Raw genomic sequence first — 12703 nt, 5'->3', positions numbered from 1 at the left:
TGCCTAGAGCCTGTGCTGTGCAACAAGAGAAGCCACCGCAATGAGAAGCCAGCGCACCGCAACTAGAGAAAGCCTGTGTGCAGCAACGAAGACCCAGCGCAGCCAAAAAAAAAACAAAAAAACAAAAACCTAGCCTGGTTCAAAAGGGGTGGCTAAAGCACACCAGCTAGACGGAGGAGAGAAGAAGAGTACCCTGTATGCCCTGCTAGGGAACTTGGGTTTTTCCTCTGGGCAGTGGATTGCCGATAACTGGTACCATGGTCAGATCTGCAATTCAGGATGGAGGGTGCTTCGAACTGCTCAGGAACTGAGAGCAGAGAGAACAACTTGAATCTGCCCCCAGTGGATCCTCAGAGATGTGGTGAGGGTGGGCCTGATGGCTAGAGGATGAGGCCTCATGCTGTGCAGCTGTGGATGCCCTTGAAGGCAGCCAACACTGTAGCTCTGCAGAGGGCTCTGGAGAGTAGAAATGACGAGACGTGGTGGACATGGAAGGGGAGAGGAAGGAAATGAGACTCCTTCCTAGGTTCTGGCAAAGATGACTACGTGGATGATGGTGCAATTAGCCAAGATAGGAGATTCAGGAGGAACAGATTTGAAGAAATAAACACAGTGGACCTGAATTTGGCGTCAACGCGGGCCATGCTGGTGGAGGTGTCTAAAGCCTCTGAACACAGGCATGGGGCCCTCTGGGTTCTGGCTGATGCGAGGAGGAAGGAGTTTCCAGAAGGAAATCATGGTCAATAGCATCTTATTCTAGAGATTGTGAGGGAGGGCCTGAAAGGGTCCGCTGCATTTGGCAACCAGAAGTTTGTTGGTGACTCTGGCCTGATGAACGTCAGGGGCGGAGGAGAAATGAAGGCTGTGAAGAAATGAAAAAGGGGGGCCTCCTCTTTCCAGGGAGCTTGGCTGGGGAGTGAAGCTGGCAGAAAAGTTGATGGCCTGGGGACAAGAAAGTCTACTACTTCTTCTCCTGCTTCTCCTCCACCCCGCGCCCCTCGCGGCTCCCTGGTGGGAGACGCCTGAGCCTGCTAACGCTGAGGGGGTGAGTCCAGAGTTGGGGGAAGGGACACGGAGCGGAAGGGGGTGGGGTCACTACATGTGAAGGAAGAGTTTCCTTCCTCCTACATTCCAGTGGACTCAGTGGGAATCCGGGGCTCCCCACACACTTCTTAGGTGTCAGGGGAAGGGAGTGAAGGCCTATCGTGCAACAGGTATTTCATGAGTCTCTGTTTTGCTTAGGGGGTGGTGTAAAGCAGGTAGACACCAGAGAATGAGAAAATCGTAGACACCTGAACCAATCATTCAGCTGAGGGATCAAATCTCAGGTGGGTTTGGAGGAAGGGAGGATGTCTAAGGCTTCCTGAATGATGAAAGGAAGGAAGGAAGCCTGGCAGAATAGTTCCTTCCCAAGGCAGGAGGTAGTGAAAATAGCCTGAAAGAAACAGGAAAAATCCAAGTGGGAAAAATGGAAAGAAAAAAAAAAAGCAAACAGCAACAGCACGCTCCGGGTCCCAGACGCTAAGCTAAATTAGGCACTTTACATGTAATGGTGTGCCGTGGGAAAGTCATTACTGTTTCCATTCTATTGATGTAGAAACTGAGGATCCAGCTATTCTTCTCGCTTTAATTCCACTTCTCCAGAGCAGAGTGAAATGCTCCTGAAATATGAAGGGGGAAGTCCAGTCCTTGTCTTTGAGAATTTTTTTCTGCTCGTGAAGCCAGGTGAAAGGCACCGAAGAGGAAAATTCTACTAGTGACCTTGGGCCTAGGAAACCACCTTCGTTTCCCCTGGGCCTCGGTTTAGGATGGGGCAAAGCTTGGCTGAATGCTTGAGAAAGGCAGAAGGAACTTGGATGAGGAAGTGGTTGCCCGGGTTCCTTCTGCAGAACCAGCCCGGGGGCCCCTATGGCAGGGCGCTGGTCCCCCGGTCGCAGCACAGCCCAGTCACACCACAGCCCATCTCTGGGAAGAGACTGTGCTGCGGCTGGCTCGGCACGCAGGAGCTTTATATAAATGCCTATTTTTCAGTATGCTCAAAGGTATCCCCCACAGGACGCGTATTGAGAAATTAATGGCATTTGGTAGGAACACATGTACTTCCATCCATAACTTTCAATAGCGGCAAAAGCAGCAAAGAGATCAAAACCAGTGTGCAACAATAATATACAGCCCTGGCAATCCATTTCTTTAAACAGTATATTTTTAAAAGGGGATGTGTAGTAGGACTTGGGGTGGGGGTGGGGGGGAGAAAGTAAGCAAAGAAGCAGATGCTCTACTGGTGATCAAAAGTGGATTATAAAACATTCATGCCGTGAGCATTTTTTGCACTTTAATATTTCTTTTTCGGTAATTGGGCTCTTAAGATCCACGTGACCCGCCGCGGTTGCCATGGGGACCAGAAGAAACTTGATTGCGGAAAAGTAACGTTCGGGTTGCAGCAAGCACTCGAAAGGCCGGGGCCTTCCCTGGAGCGCGGTAGATGGGCAGCGCGGCGGCGCGCGGGGCGGCTGAGCAGGAGGGAGTCCGCCGGGCGGCGCGCGGCCGGGAGCTGGCGGCGGAGCGCGGCGTCACGTGGCGGGGAGGGGCCTGCGCACCGCCCGCTGCCGCCGCTGCCGCCGCCGCGCCCGCCGCGCCGCGCCGTGCCGTGTCCCATTCATGAGGGCCGCCCGGCTCGACTGCGGCCCAAGCGGCTCCCGAGGCAGCGGCGGCGGCGGGCGCCCGGGCCCCGCGCGCGCCCCCGGCCGGCCCCGCCTCCTCGGCCGCCCGCGAGCGCGCCCAGCCGGGCCGGTCCTCATCGTCGCCGTTCGGCCGCCGCTTGCCTTCGGCCGCCTGCGGGCGCCAGCGCGGGGCGGGAGCAGAGTCGCTGCAGGTAAGCGGCGGTGCCGGGCCGGGGTCCTCGGCGGCGGGGTCTCCAGCGCGGCGCGGGCGCCGGGCCGCCCGGCAGAGGCCGGGACCCTCGGGCCCGCGCTGGCCGAGCCCCCTGCTCGCGCCCCGCCGCCGGCGTCATCTAGAAACACGGACTCGCGGGGTGGGCTGGGGGGTCGCGGCGGGCGGAGAGACTGAAAAATTTGGTGCCCCCGCCGCGCGAGCGGAGGGTCACTTCAGACCCCCTCCTCCTGGCTCTGCGGTGCGGAAGCTGGAGCTGCGGCCCCGGAGACGCTCGGCCCAGCGGGTCCCGGTGAGGGAAGCGCCGCCGGAGGCCGCGTTTCCATTCAGCTCCCGGGCCTGGGGGAGGGGGCCCGGCACGTGATACGCATCGCGGCGGGGGCCCGGGAAGTTGCTGTTATTCCTCTGCGGCCGTTCGTTTGCCCGGCGTCTCCGCCTCAGGGCTGTAGACCGGATCCCCAGTGTGAGTAGTTTTTCACCTCCCAAACCCCCTCCCCTCTGCACATCTTAATCTGTGTCGAACATGTTAAGGTACAGTTGATGCTGAGGGTTGCTCTCTCAACTTCTAACCCCGCGGGTCATCGTTTCTCCCCCTGCCCGGACAAACTGAGACTGTTCTTATTGAAAACTAGGGATGTCGTTTGGAAGGCACACTTACGAAAAACAGGACCAGAAAGATCATCCTTCCTTTCAGAAAGTGTTGGAACTCTGAATATTTGGAAATGTTAAGAATTACTTAACAAACCGCTAGGCTGATTTAAAATGCACGTTTGGGGATTATTTTTCCATACCTTTTTTTTTTCTTCTTCCTTTTCCCTAACTGAAAAAGTGTCTCTTGCCTTGGTGTCACGCCAGGCCCTGTTGAAGATGCTTGGTAAGCGCTACTGGTTATTAAAACTTGGCCTGGCTAGTTTGTAATGCTTTGAACAACACAAAGTCAGTTTTGAAATATATTTTGAAGAATTTACAAGTTAATTAGTGCCCCCTTAATGGCTTATATGTCGATGGTTTGATACTGATTGTGCTCAGCGGTTTCAGATTGAAAAGTGCGGCAGGTGTGGCAGGTGTAGCAGAGGTGGGAGCGGCGGGGGAAGGATTCGAGTAATGTAGCCCTCGGTGGCTGGTCCCCTAGTGCAGCATCCTCTTTGCCCGAAGGGCAGTTACCCTCAGGCCATACTCGGCCAGAGTATGAGAAGCAGGCCCAAGGACACGTGTGGAAGAGCATTGGACGGTGTGGGTGGCTGCTTCCCTCCACTTACATGTGGTGGTGATGTATCACATTGCAGTATCTCCAGGCCCAGGTGTGGGTGGTGATGGCTGTAGAATGCTAGAAATGAGATGGTAGGTGCTAATGATGGATGGCATGGTTGAGAACTAACAGAGAAGCTTTGTTTTGGAGGAACAGGAAAGGGGAGCATAGGAGAGCCATCCAAAACTACAGTGAAGCCACTGGGAAGAAGCACATAATAGGGTCAGCTGGGGCTCCGTGTCCTGTATTGTTACATTCTTATAGCCATAGAAGGTACTCCTCACCTGGACTGTCATGTTTTGGTTACTGACTGTGTTGTCTCCTGCGCTAGACCGAGTCCTTGAAGGCCAGACTCATAGCTGCCGGCACCCAGCGCAGAGCCAGCTTTTAGAAGAGACCCCTGCGGAGGTCTGTAGAATGAAGGTAGGAAGCAGCAGGCAGTGTGACCCGAGGGCCAGTTCACTCAGCTGTCCTGAATTGTGAGCTTTGGATGAATAATCCTGGCAGTGCCACTCACTAGAGGTGGTAGAAGGTTAAGTTAAGCTGACGAGCATTGCAGTGAACATTTTGCAATGTTTAGTTTAAATATTAATATCGAGTTTAAATATAGCTTGGTTCTCTGTGTCGACAGCTATTTCTCCTGGGTGTGTGTCTTCATATAGGCATTTCCTCATATGTGACAGCACGGGCACACTGGGCTTGTCTTGTTAGGAGGTAGAATGAGCTGCCTCCCGTGGGTGCTTCGCAGCCTGTCCGGAAGTTTCCCTTTAAGTCTGAGTTAAGTCTGCCCGCCTTTAATTTAAATCCTTTCCTTTTTGATGGGACCCCAGCGGCTGTCACTGCGTGTGTATGTGTGTGCACATTGAGTTTCTCATCAATCGCTGGGCAGTGGTTTGAGACCTTTATTTTGAAAGCCTGTTTTGATCTTATTCCCTTCATTTAGAAGTAAGTTTTCTTTCTGGCTGAGCCCCAGAGTTCTCTGACCTCTCATTTGCCTTCTTAATGATGAGACGGCTCACAGGTTGGCAAGCAGAGCCATCGGTTGGCAGAATCCTATATAAATGATGTCTTACTAAAACTTTGAGGATAGTTGCCACAGGCTGGAGCAGTAAGCTTTATGGCTATATTTTGGTAATATGGTATCTGAATAAGAAGTCGTCTTGGCGACTTTGCTGGCTATTAGCTCTGATTTTTGGAATCCACCTTCCCTGCCTTGGGCTTGATTCTTTATTTTAGTAACACACTGTTACTACCACTAAACACTTTACATGTGTGGCGTCCTGTAGTCTAGGATAATAATGGAGAAGTTGCTCACCCCCAGGGTCCAGGTGAAGTCACTTGGTATCTCTGTGAGTCCGTGGCAGCCTGTGTGGTGTGGCCACTCCAGCCTCTGCGGTGCTCCTCTCAGCCGCCCTGACTGACAACAGGAAGCTGGGCCCAGGTGGTCTGGCCCTGCTGTGGGACCCTGGGACTGGAGGATTCTGCCCTAAGTTTCCATTCCATCAAGAGGGAAGGAGAAGGAAAAAAGAATCCACTAGGAGATAAACGGTGCTGCGATGCAAGATAAAGCCCTTAGTGTGACTTTGGGATTAGAATGATGATACAGCACACATTTTTTCTTATTTGATGCACTGATGATAGTTTAGAATCTTTTTCCTCTGAAGGCTTTGAATGCTAAGTTTCAGTGCCGCTGTTTGTCAGTTAGATTGGTGTTAAAATTGCTACAAGGAAGTGAGGAAGGAAGGAGCCAGAGTTCATTCCCCCTTGTAAAGCGTGGCGCTGCGGTTGCAGCATCAGATCCTTTTCCTGCCTTCATCGCACGTCCGTACAAGGAGGGTGTGGCCAAAAGGCAAGGGGTTTATGTGTTGTTAGGAGTGGGACCTTTTAAAATTATTTTTAGGTTATTTAGGTCAAATGTATAATTTGAGAGACTACTAGAAGGTGATCTTTTAAAAAGCCATTTGGAATGTGCTGCCTGTTTTTGTAATCTCAGAATTTAGAACTTTATTATGTGGTGTTTATTTTGTGGTGTTTGTGTCTATCTGTCATATATTTTAAACATGAACTATCCAAGTAAGGCTTTCCTGCTTCTTTGGAGGAGAAACATTGGCTTCCAGAAAAGCACTCCTTGTAGAGTCTGGGTAGCTGGTGGATCTCCTTCAACTGACTTTTTGGCATATTTGGACAGTTTCAAAAGTCTTTACTTCTGTAGTTAACTTTATGAAGAGTAACTGCGTTTGTTGCCTTTATCTCATTTCATATCCTTATTTTTTGTACCAGTTCCCTTCACTTTATTGTTTAGTTATAGGTAAATTTGTCTGAACTGTCTCAACTTATTTTTTTCAACCAGGCAGAGTATAAGTAAAATTCAAAGTGGTTTACAAATTCTAAGTTGTTTTCAACTTCAAGCATCTTTTTCATCTTTCCTGTTCATGAATCTGCAATGGTCTGTTCTCGCCTATTTTAGCAAATCTGAGTTTCCCTGTGCTCTCAGTTCAGTTTTTTCCCAGCGGTCTCCACCTGTGTATTCAGTCCTCAAGACTCACTTCCCTTGATCAGCTGCAGGAGGCAAACCCTTCACAGTGTTGATGATATGGTTGCTGCTTTGCTTGTTCTGTGCTGCATTGTGTTTGCTCTCAAGTCACCTGGGGCTTTCCTCTAGCCTTAACCAGGATTAGAGGAAATAACGACTGTCTCCTTAATTTTCAGACACTCCCTGCGACCAATTTGCCTCCTTTGCTCTGTAAATGTTGAACCGAGGGCCGGAGTAGGAGAGACAGATAGTGTTGGGTGGAATAAGAAGCCAGCCTTAAAGGTTTGTCAGATTCTAGTAGAGAAAGGACAGCTTGAGGAGGCGGAGGAACATTTAAACATGGGCACTGTTGGGGGACGGTTGTGGGGACTGGATCTGTAAATTTAAAAGTCTCTGTGAAGGGGAAAGAGGGGAAGGGTCGGGCCCTCACAGGTTGATGAGCAGGAGGAATCGGATGGAGGGAGCCTGAGCGGCTGTGCAGACCTGGTACTTGCAGGGCATTGGGGGCTTTGAAGGTCTGTTGTGCTTTCTCCTATTATTTTGATTTTTAACTTTTTGGTCATTTGTTAATTTGTTGTATGTTTTACGTAACATTATAGGGAGTGTAAAGGAACATGGATTTGAAAAGTTTAAGAAACATGATTAGAGTCCCTAATATTTCAAAGAGAAGAGGTACCATTATCTAGGTTTAAAAATTATTTGGTTTTGGTGGTTATAATTAAGTAGTTATGGACAAAGAGGAGAAGCTGAGGATGGGGAAAGCATCCTTCAGAAACTCTAAGGCTGGAACTAGTGACTTTCCTGCAAGAAGGAAGATAGGTGTATGGTACCAAGTCACACCTTTAGTGACTGATTGAATTTCTGCATTTACCTATTTCTGAAATATAATGGAAGGGAGGGTTTAACCCATCTGTTTTTAAATCTGTAGTAGGATGTTTTCTTTTTTATAGAGAAAGTATCTTAATTATAAACAAAAACGTTCATTGGTTAATCTGGAATTGAAATCTACCTAAAAGCCTTTTTTCTACCTCTGAATAAACAAACGGGAGTTGTACAACGGCCAGGATGGTTCTCATCTGTTCAGTTCACGATGATGTGACAATTCTGGCTCCCAGCAAGATAGGTGTGTCCTGCTGTACTAGAGACGTGCTGTTTCATTCATTCTAAAAGAGAGGCCCTTCAAAGGTAGGAGCTATTCAATATAAAATCATCTGTTAATTTTATTGTGTGATTTTGTATTGTTATCAACTGTGAGACAGCAGAACCATCAGACAGTTCATGTGAATTAAGAAATCTGAGTTGCTGCTCCCTGATGTGATATGGTACTTCCCCCAAAGGTTGAGTCGTAGGTCTGTGATCCTTGTAAAGTGATGCGTCTTTTTTCTGAACCAGCCTAAGTCCAGGAATGCTTGGGCTTACAGCAGACCCGTAGGGAATATACTTTTTGTTTCCTTTAAGATTCTGTGTGAATATACTTTTTGCTTCTTTAGGATTCTACGTGTCATTATTTTTTTCTTTGTAAAACATTCCAAAGCATCTGCCCACATATTATATTTCTTTAAAATTTCAACAGTTTTCTGGATGAATTTCGAATAATGTTAACAGTCATCTCTACATATGACCTACACAGAGACAGGCCTTATTCAGGGAAGTATCACTTAAGAGAGAAAGCTCTCTGTTTTATCATTTAAAATGTGTGTTAAACAAATACCTTTTGAGAAAGGACTGATCTTTTGTTGCAGGGTTTTCTCACTGGCTCAGCCAATTAAAAAAACTTGCCTAAGTAATGTTATTTGAAAAGTAAGAATTTGGAATTTGGGGGTCTTTAAAAGATAGCTACTGAGACTCTTGGTCTGTAAAATGGTGCTGATGCCTACTTTTTAGGAACACTGAATTTCTAGGAGGTGTTTGATGTTTGTGAAAGGTTGCCATTACTGTTGCAGTTACATGATTGAACACTTTCTTTGCGTGAGGGCTTGTGGTTTACACAAATTATCTCAAGAGCCACAATGACCCTGCAAGATGGAGATAGTAGTCCCATTTTCTAGGTGATGCTGGTGGGGTTGAAAGAGCTTTGCTGAAGGCTCGCAGCTTTGTGGTGGCGTTGCCCTGACTCCATCACCACCAGACTGCCCAAGGACCGTAAGGATTCTCCTGCGTCTCCTTGACGTCAATTTTAGGGTTTTGTTTTGACTTGATTAGGTAGAACTGGAGAACTTATTCTTAGTGTCAGCATCTATAAACTGCTAGAAAGATAGCACCTGCTCTATAGGAGGCTTGGGTTTCTCTGAATCATTTATATGTGCAAAACCAACTGTGCCAGGGCGAGAAAAGCCAGCGGAGGGAACAGTGGAGGTGATGCCCCCCTCCCGCCCCCCACCCCGGGCGGCTCTGGAACGAATTGGATGATGTGAAGCTGATTTCCCTCTGCCCGCTTCCACAGCGTGATCACATTGCTATGATGAGTCAGGACAGAGTGTTTAAAACGGGGCCCCTAAACGCTGGCTAAATATTGCTCTCAGCTGAGCCTGAGAGGAAGGTGGTTCTATTTAGTGTTGAGAAGGAGAGCTGGGCTCAGCCATATAGTTTGTCAGACTCCAAACCCACCCCTTCTTGAAGGATCTTCCCAGGTACCTTTGACTGCTGATTTGAGGAGCGTCCTCTGTGACCCCTGGTTACCTGGGACTGGACCACGCATAGCAGCACTGAGGTCCAACATTCCGGAGTTGGACGGAGCTTCCAGCTTCCTCCTCCATATAGGAGCCTCGTTCCCCCTCCACCCATGGGGGCAGCTGGCTGAAACCCCTGATGTTGTTGAGTACCTGAGTTTGAGTTTTTGTGAACTGGTGCTCTCGTCACTGTATCATTTGACTCACTTGCCAACTACATCTGCAGAAAGATTCTAATGGAGGTTTTGTTTTGTTTTGTTGGCTGCGGTGGGTTGTCGTTGCCGCATGTGGGCTTTCTCTAGTTGCAGCAGGTGGGAGCTACTCTTCGTTGCGGGCTGCTCTCATTGCAGTGGCTTCTCCTTGCGGAGCACGGGCTCTAGGTGCACAGGCTTTGGTAGTTGTGGCACGCAGGCTTAGTAGTTGTGGCACATGGGCTCTAGAGTGCAGGCTCCGTAGCTGTGGTGCACGGGCTTAGTTGCCCTGCAGCGTGTGGGATCTTCCTGGACCAGGGATCGAACCTTTGGCCCCTACATTGACAGGCAGATTCTTAACCACTGCGCCACCAAGGAAGTCCTCTACGGAGCTTTAATGGTGTTTTATTTACTGTGAATAAATTAATGACTTGGGATTTATCAGTTCTTCAGTGCAGGGGAACTTCCCATTAAACAGAAATACATTCATAGACCTTCAGGAATTTCCAAGTCCTGGAACACACTTTTGGTGTTCAGTTTACTCAGTTGTCTCATCTGTAACGTGGAGACCACAGTACCTTCTGCTGGGCTGATTCTGAAGGTTTGAGGAGGTTGTGTGTTAAACCAGAGCCTCAAGCCACCCCAAGGAGCAGAGGCAGGGTGGCAGGCTGGGAGCTCTGACTGGACAAGGGACACCAGCGTCTAGAGGCTCAGGGCAAAGGGCAGAAAGGCGAGTAGAACAGCCGCCTTGCCCTGAAGTAGCTTGTATTCTTGTAGGGGTATGCTGTTATTCTTGCCATAGAATGGAAAAGGGCTTTTGTGTTAGGACATTTTGCTGCTCCAAGCTGTGCAGGGAGGGATTGAGAAAGGAGTACTGTACACGGGGATTGAAAGGGAGCAAAGGAAGCATCTGGGAGAGAGCTTCAGTGCTTACATTTTTAGCATGAGAATATGATGTTCAGTTGAAAGATGTTTATGTCTCAAAAATATTGCTTTCTGTGCTTGAAATTTCTTCCTTGACCCAGAACGTTTACCTTTATAGTGTCAAATAGGAAATATATTTTCGTGATTGAGCAGTTTTGTATGTGTCTTAGGCACTACGCATGTCTACAAATTTAAGCCTTGTGATTTTGGCTGTCGTTTTATCTCTGGCTGTATAAGTTTTGTTGTCCAGGCCTGCAGGTAGAGCCTTATTTTTGTAGTATCTAGAAAACAGAGCTGTCTTATGTATCTGGTATATATAGTGCAGGTGAATACTTAACTAAAACTTAACTAAAAGAAAAAAATTCTCTTGCTGACTAGTTTATCACGTCTCTAAGTAGTTGACATTTTTCTGCAAGCTCTAATCATTTTCAGAAAAATTTCCTTAGATTATAAAGCTACATAAAATTTTATTCTCTACTAGTTGAAAACTACTAATATACCTGTGTTGTTAGGATAGCTGATCTTTTTTTTCATCTGCTGAATGTCATCCTTTTAAATGTTGGCTAAATCTTTTGCTGATATCCTTGCCATAGAATGGAAAAGTGCTTTTGTGTTAGGACATTTCCCTGCTCCAAGTGAATCAACTAGATAACTTGATAGGAACTTTGCTGTATTTATTTATTTAATAAATTTATTATTTATTTATTTATCTTTGGCTGCGCTGGGCCTTCGTTGCTGCGCGCGGGCTTTCTCTAGTTGTGGCGAGCTGGGGCTCCTCTTGGTTTGCTGTGTGTAGGCTTCTCATTGCGGTGGCTTCTCTTGTGGAGCACAGGTTCTAGGCACGCGGGCTTCAGTAATTGTGGCACATGGGCTCAGTAGTTGTGGCTCGCAAGCTCTAGAGCACAGGCTCAGTAATTGTGGTGCATGGGCTTAGTTGCTCCGCGACATGTGGGATCTTCGCGGACCAGGGCTTGAACCCGTGTCCCCTGCCTTGGCAGGCAGATTGTTTACTACTGTGCCACCAGGGAAGTCTGAACTTTGCTGTAGTTAAATTTCCTGGTTCATTTGTTTTGTCTTGTTAATGAGAGATACCTGAGTCTCAAATGGACCACAGGGCTGATGCTGAGAGTTGGAAGAGAGCTTTTCCTAATTAAAAGCAGAAGAAAACAAAGCCCCACAGCTCGTATTTGCTGGGTATTTGCTCGTATTTGCTGGGTGTTTATTTTTCTTTTCTTTAGTAGTTTTCATTCCTGTGAATAAGATTCATTTTATAAGCCTGCATCACATAATAATTCTTTTCATCTTAAAACATCTTTAAGTTTTTTTTTTTAATGTATAGTTTAAAAATTCAAATGGGACTTTGAGGTATGCGGTGAAAAGCACGAGAGTCTCTTCCTCAGGGCTGTTGACTGCTTCTTAGAAGCAGCTGCTTCAACTCTTTTACCTGTTTCTTGTGGGGCTTGATTCCATGCTTGTTAGTTGTCATGTTGGCTTGTGTGTCGGGCCCCCAATTTCCGACAGAGCTCCAGACCCCTCGCCTGGTCTCCGTGACCCTCGCCTGCCTTGGGTCCCTGTGTCGGGTCCGTTTCCCACTTCTCCCTCGGCCTCCTGGTCCTGCTGGGCGTGGAGGAAAGCTTCACCGGAGGGCAAGTCCATAAGGTTTACGCATCTGGAAATGTGTTCTAGCCTCGTCCTTCATCGGGAGGCTGGCTGTAGAATGCTAGAGCGGAAATACTTTTCCTTTAGAATTTTGAATTGTTACTGTTGAGAAGTCCCAAACTTTTAAATGCCCGTGTCTCCCCCTCCCCGCCCCTCTTCCCGTCCTCTCCCCTCTCCAGGTGCTCTCGCCTGCTCTTTCTCCTCATGATCCCCAGCCCTGGTGGTGGCTGCGCTGGGCTGGGTGTGATGGGGCCCCGCGGCCCCGCCCTGGTGGCTTGCGAGCGTGTCTGTCCCCTGGTCTCGGTGGGTCAGAGGCCGGGAGGACACCCAGGGTAGTGGGCGCCCATCGGCCTGTGTGGCTTCACCCCCCGCAGAGCTCCCTGCAGCCACGCATCCTCTGCCCGAGCCCCGCGCGGTGTCTCTGAACCTTTCCCTCCAGGACACTGCGGGGCCCTGGACACCATCCACGGCTCCTCCCACCGTGACGGCCTTCTGTGGAGCCCGGCAGGGCGGCTGCCGCTTCTCCGCTGTGCTGGGCCCCGTGGGAACGTTCAGTTTGGAAAATTGTGGCTTTGACTCGGAAATTTTC

General features: G+C 48.7%; 1 protein-coding gene across 3 annotated transcripts in view; it reads left to right on the top strand.

The window, feature by feature from the left end:
• The first annotated feature begins 2745 nt into the window (after window positions 1-2745).
• The window catches only part of LPIN2 (lipin 2), an 82816-nt gene continuing 72858 nt past the window's right edge, over window positions 2746-12703 (top strand). For 2 of the 3 annotated variants that reach the window (XR_010933119.1, XM_067699589.1), the window contains exon 1: window positions 2748-2872. The gene's annotated coding sequence lies outside the window, so the exon portion shown is untranslated. Of the gene's footprint in view, window positions 2873-12703 lie in introns of all 3 variants that reach the window. The other variant, XM_067699590.1, reaches the window with a different exon arrangement.

This window comes from Pseudorca crassidens, chromosome 12 (genome assembly GCF_039906515.1).
Source record: "Pseudorca crassidens isolate mPseCra1 chromosome 12, mPseCra1.hap1, whole genome shotgun sequence".
In the NCBI taxonomy this organism is placed as follows: domain Eukaryota; kingdom Metazoa; phylum Chordata; class Mammalia; order Artiodactyla; family Delphinidae; genus Pseudorca; species Pseudorca crassidens.
The sequence above is the reverse complement of the archived record's forward strand: the minus strand, read 5'-3'. Positions and strand labels throughout refer to the sequence as shown.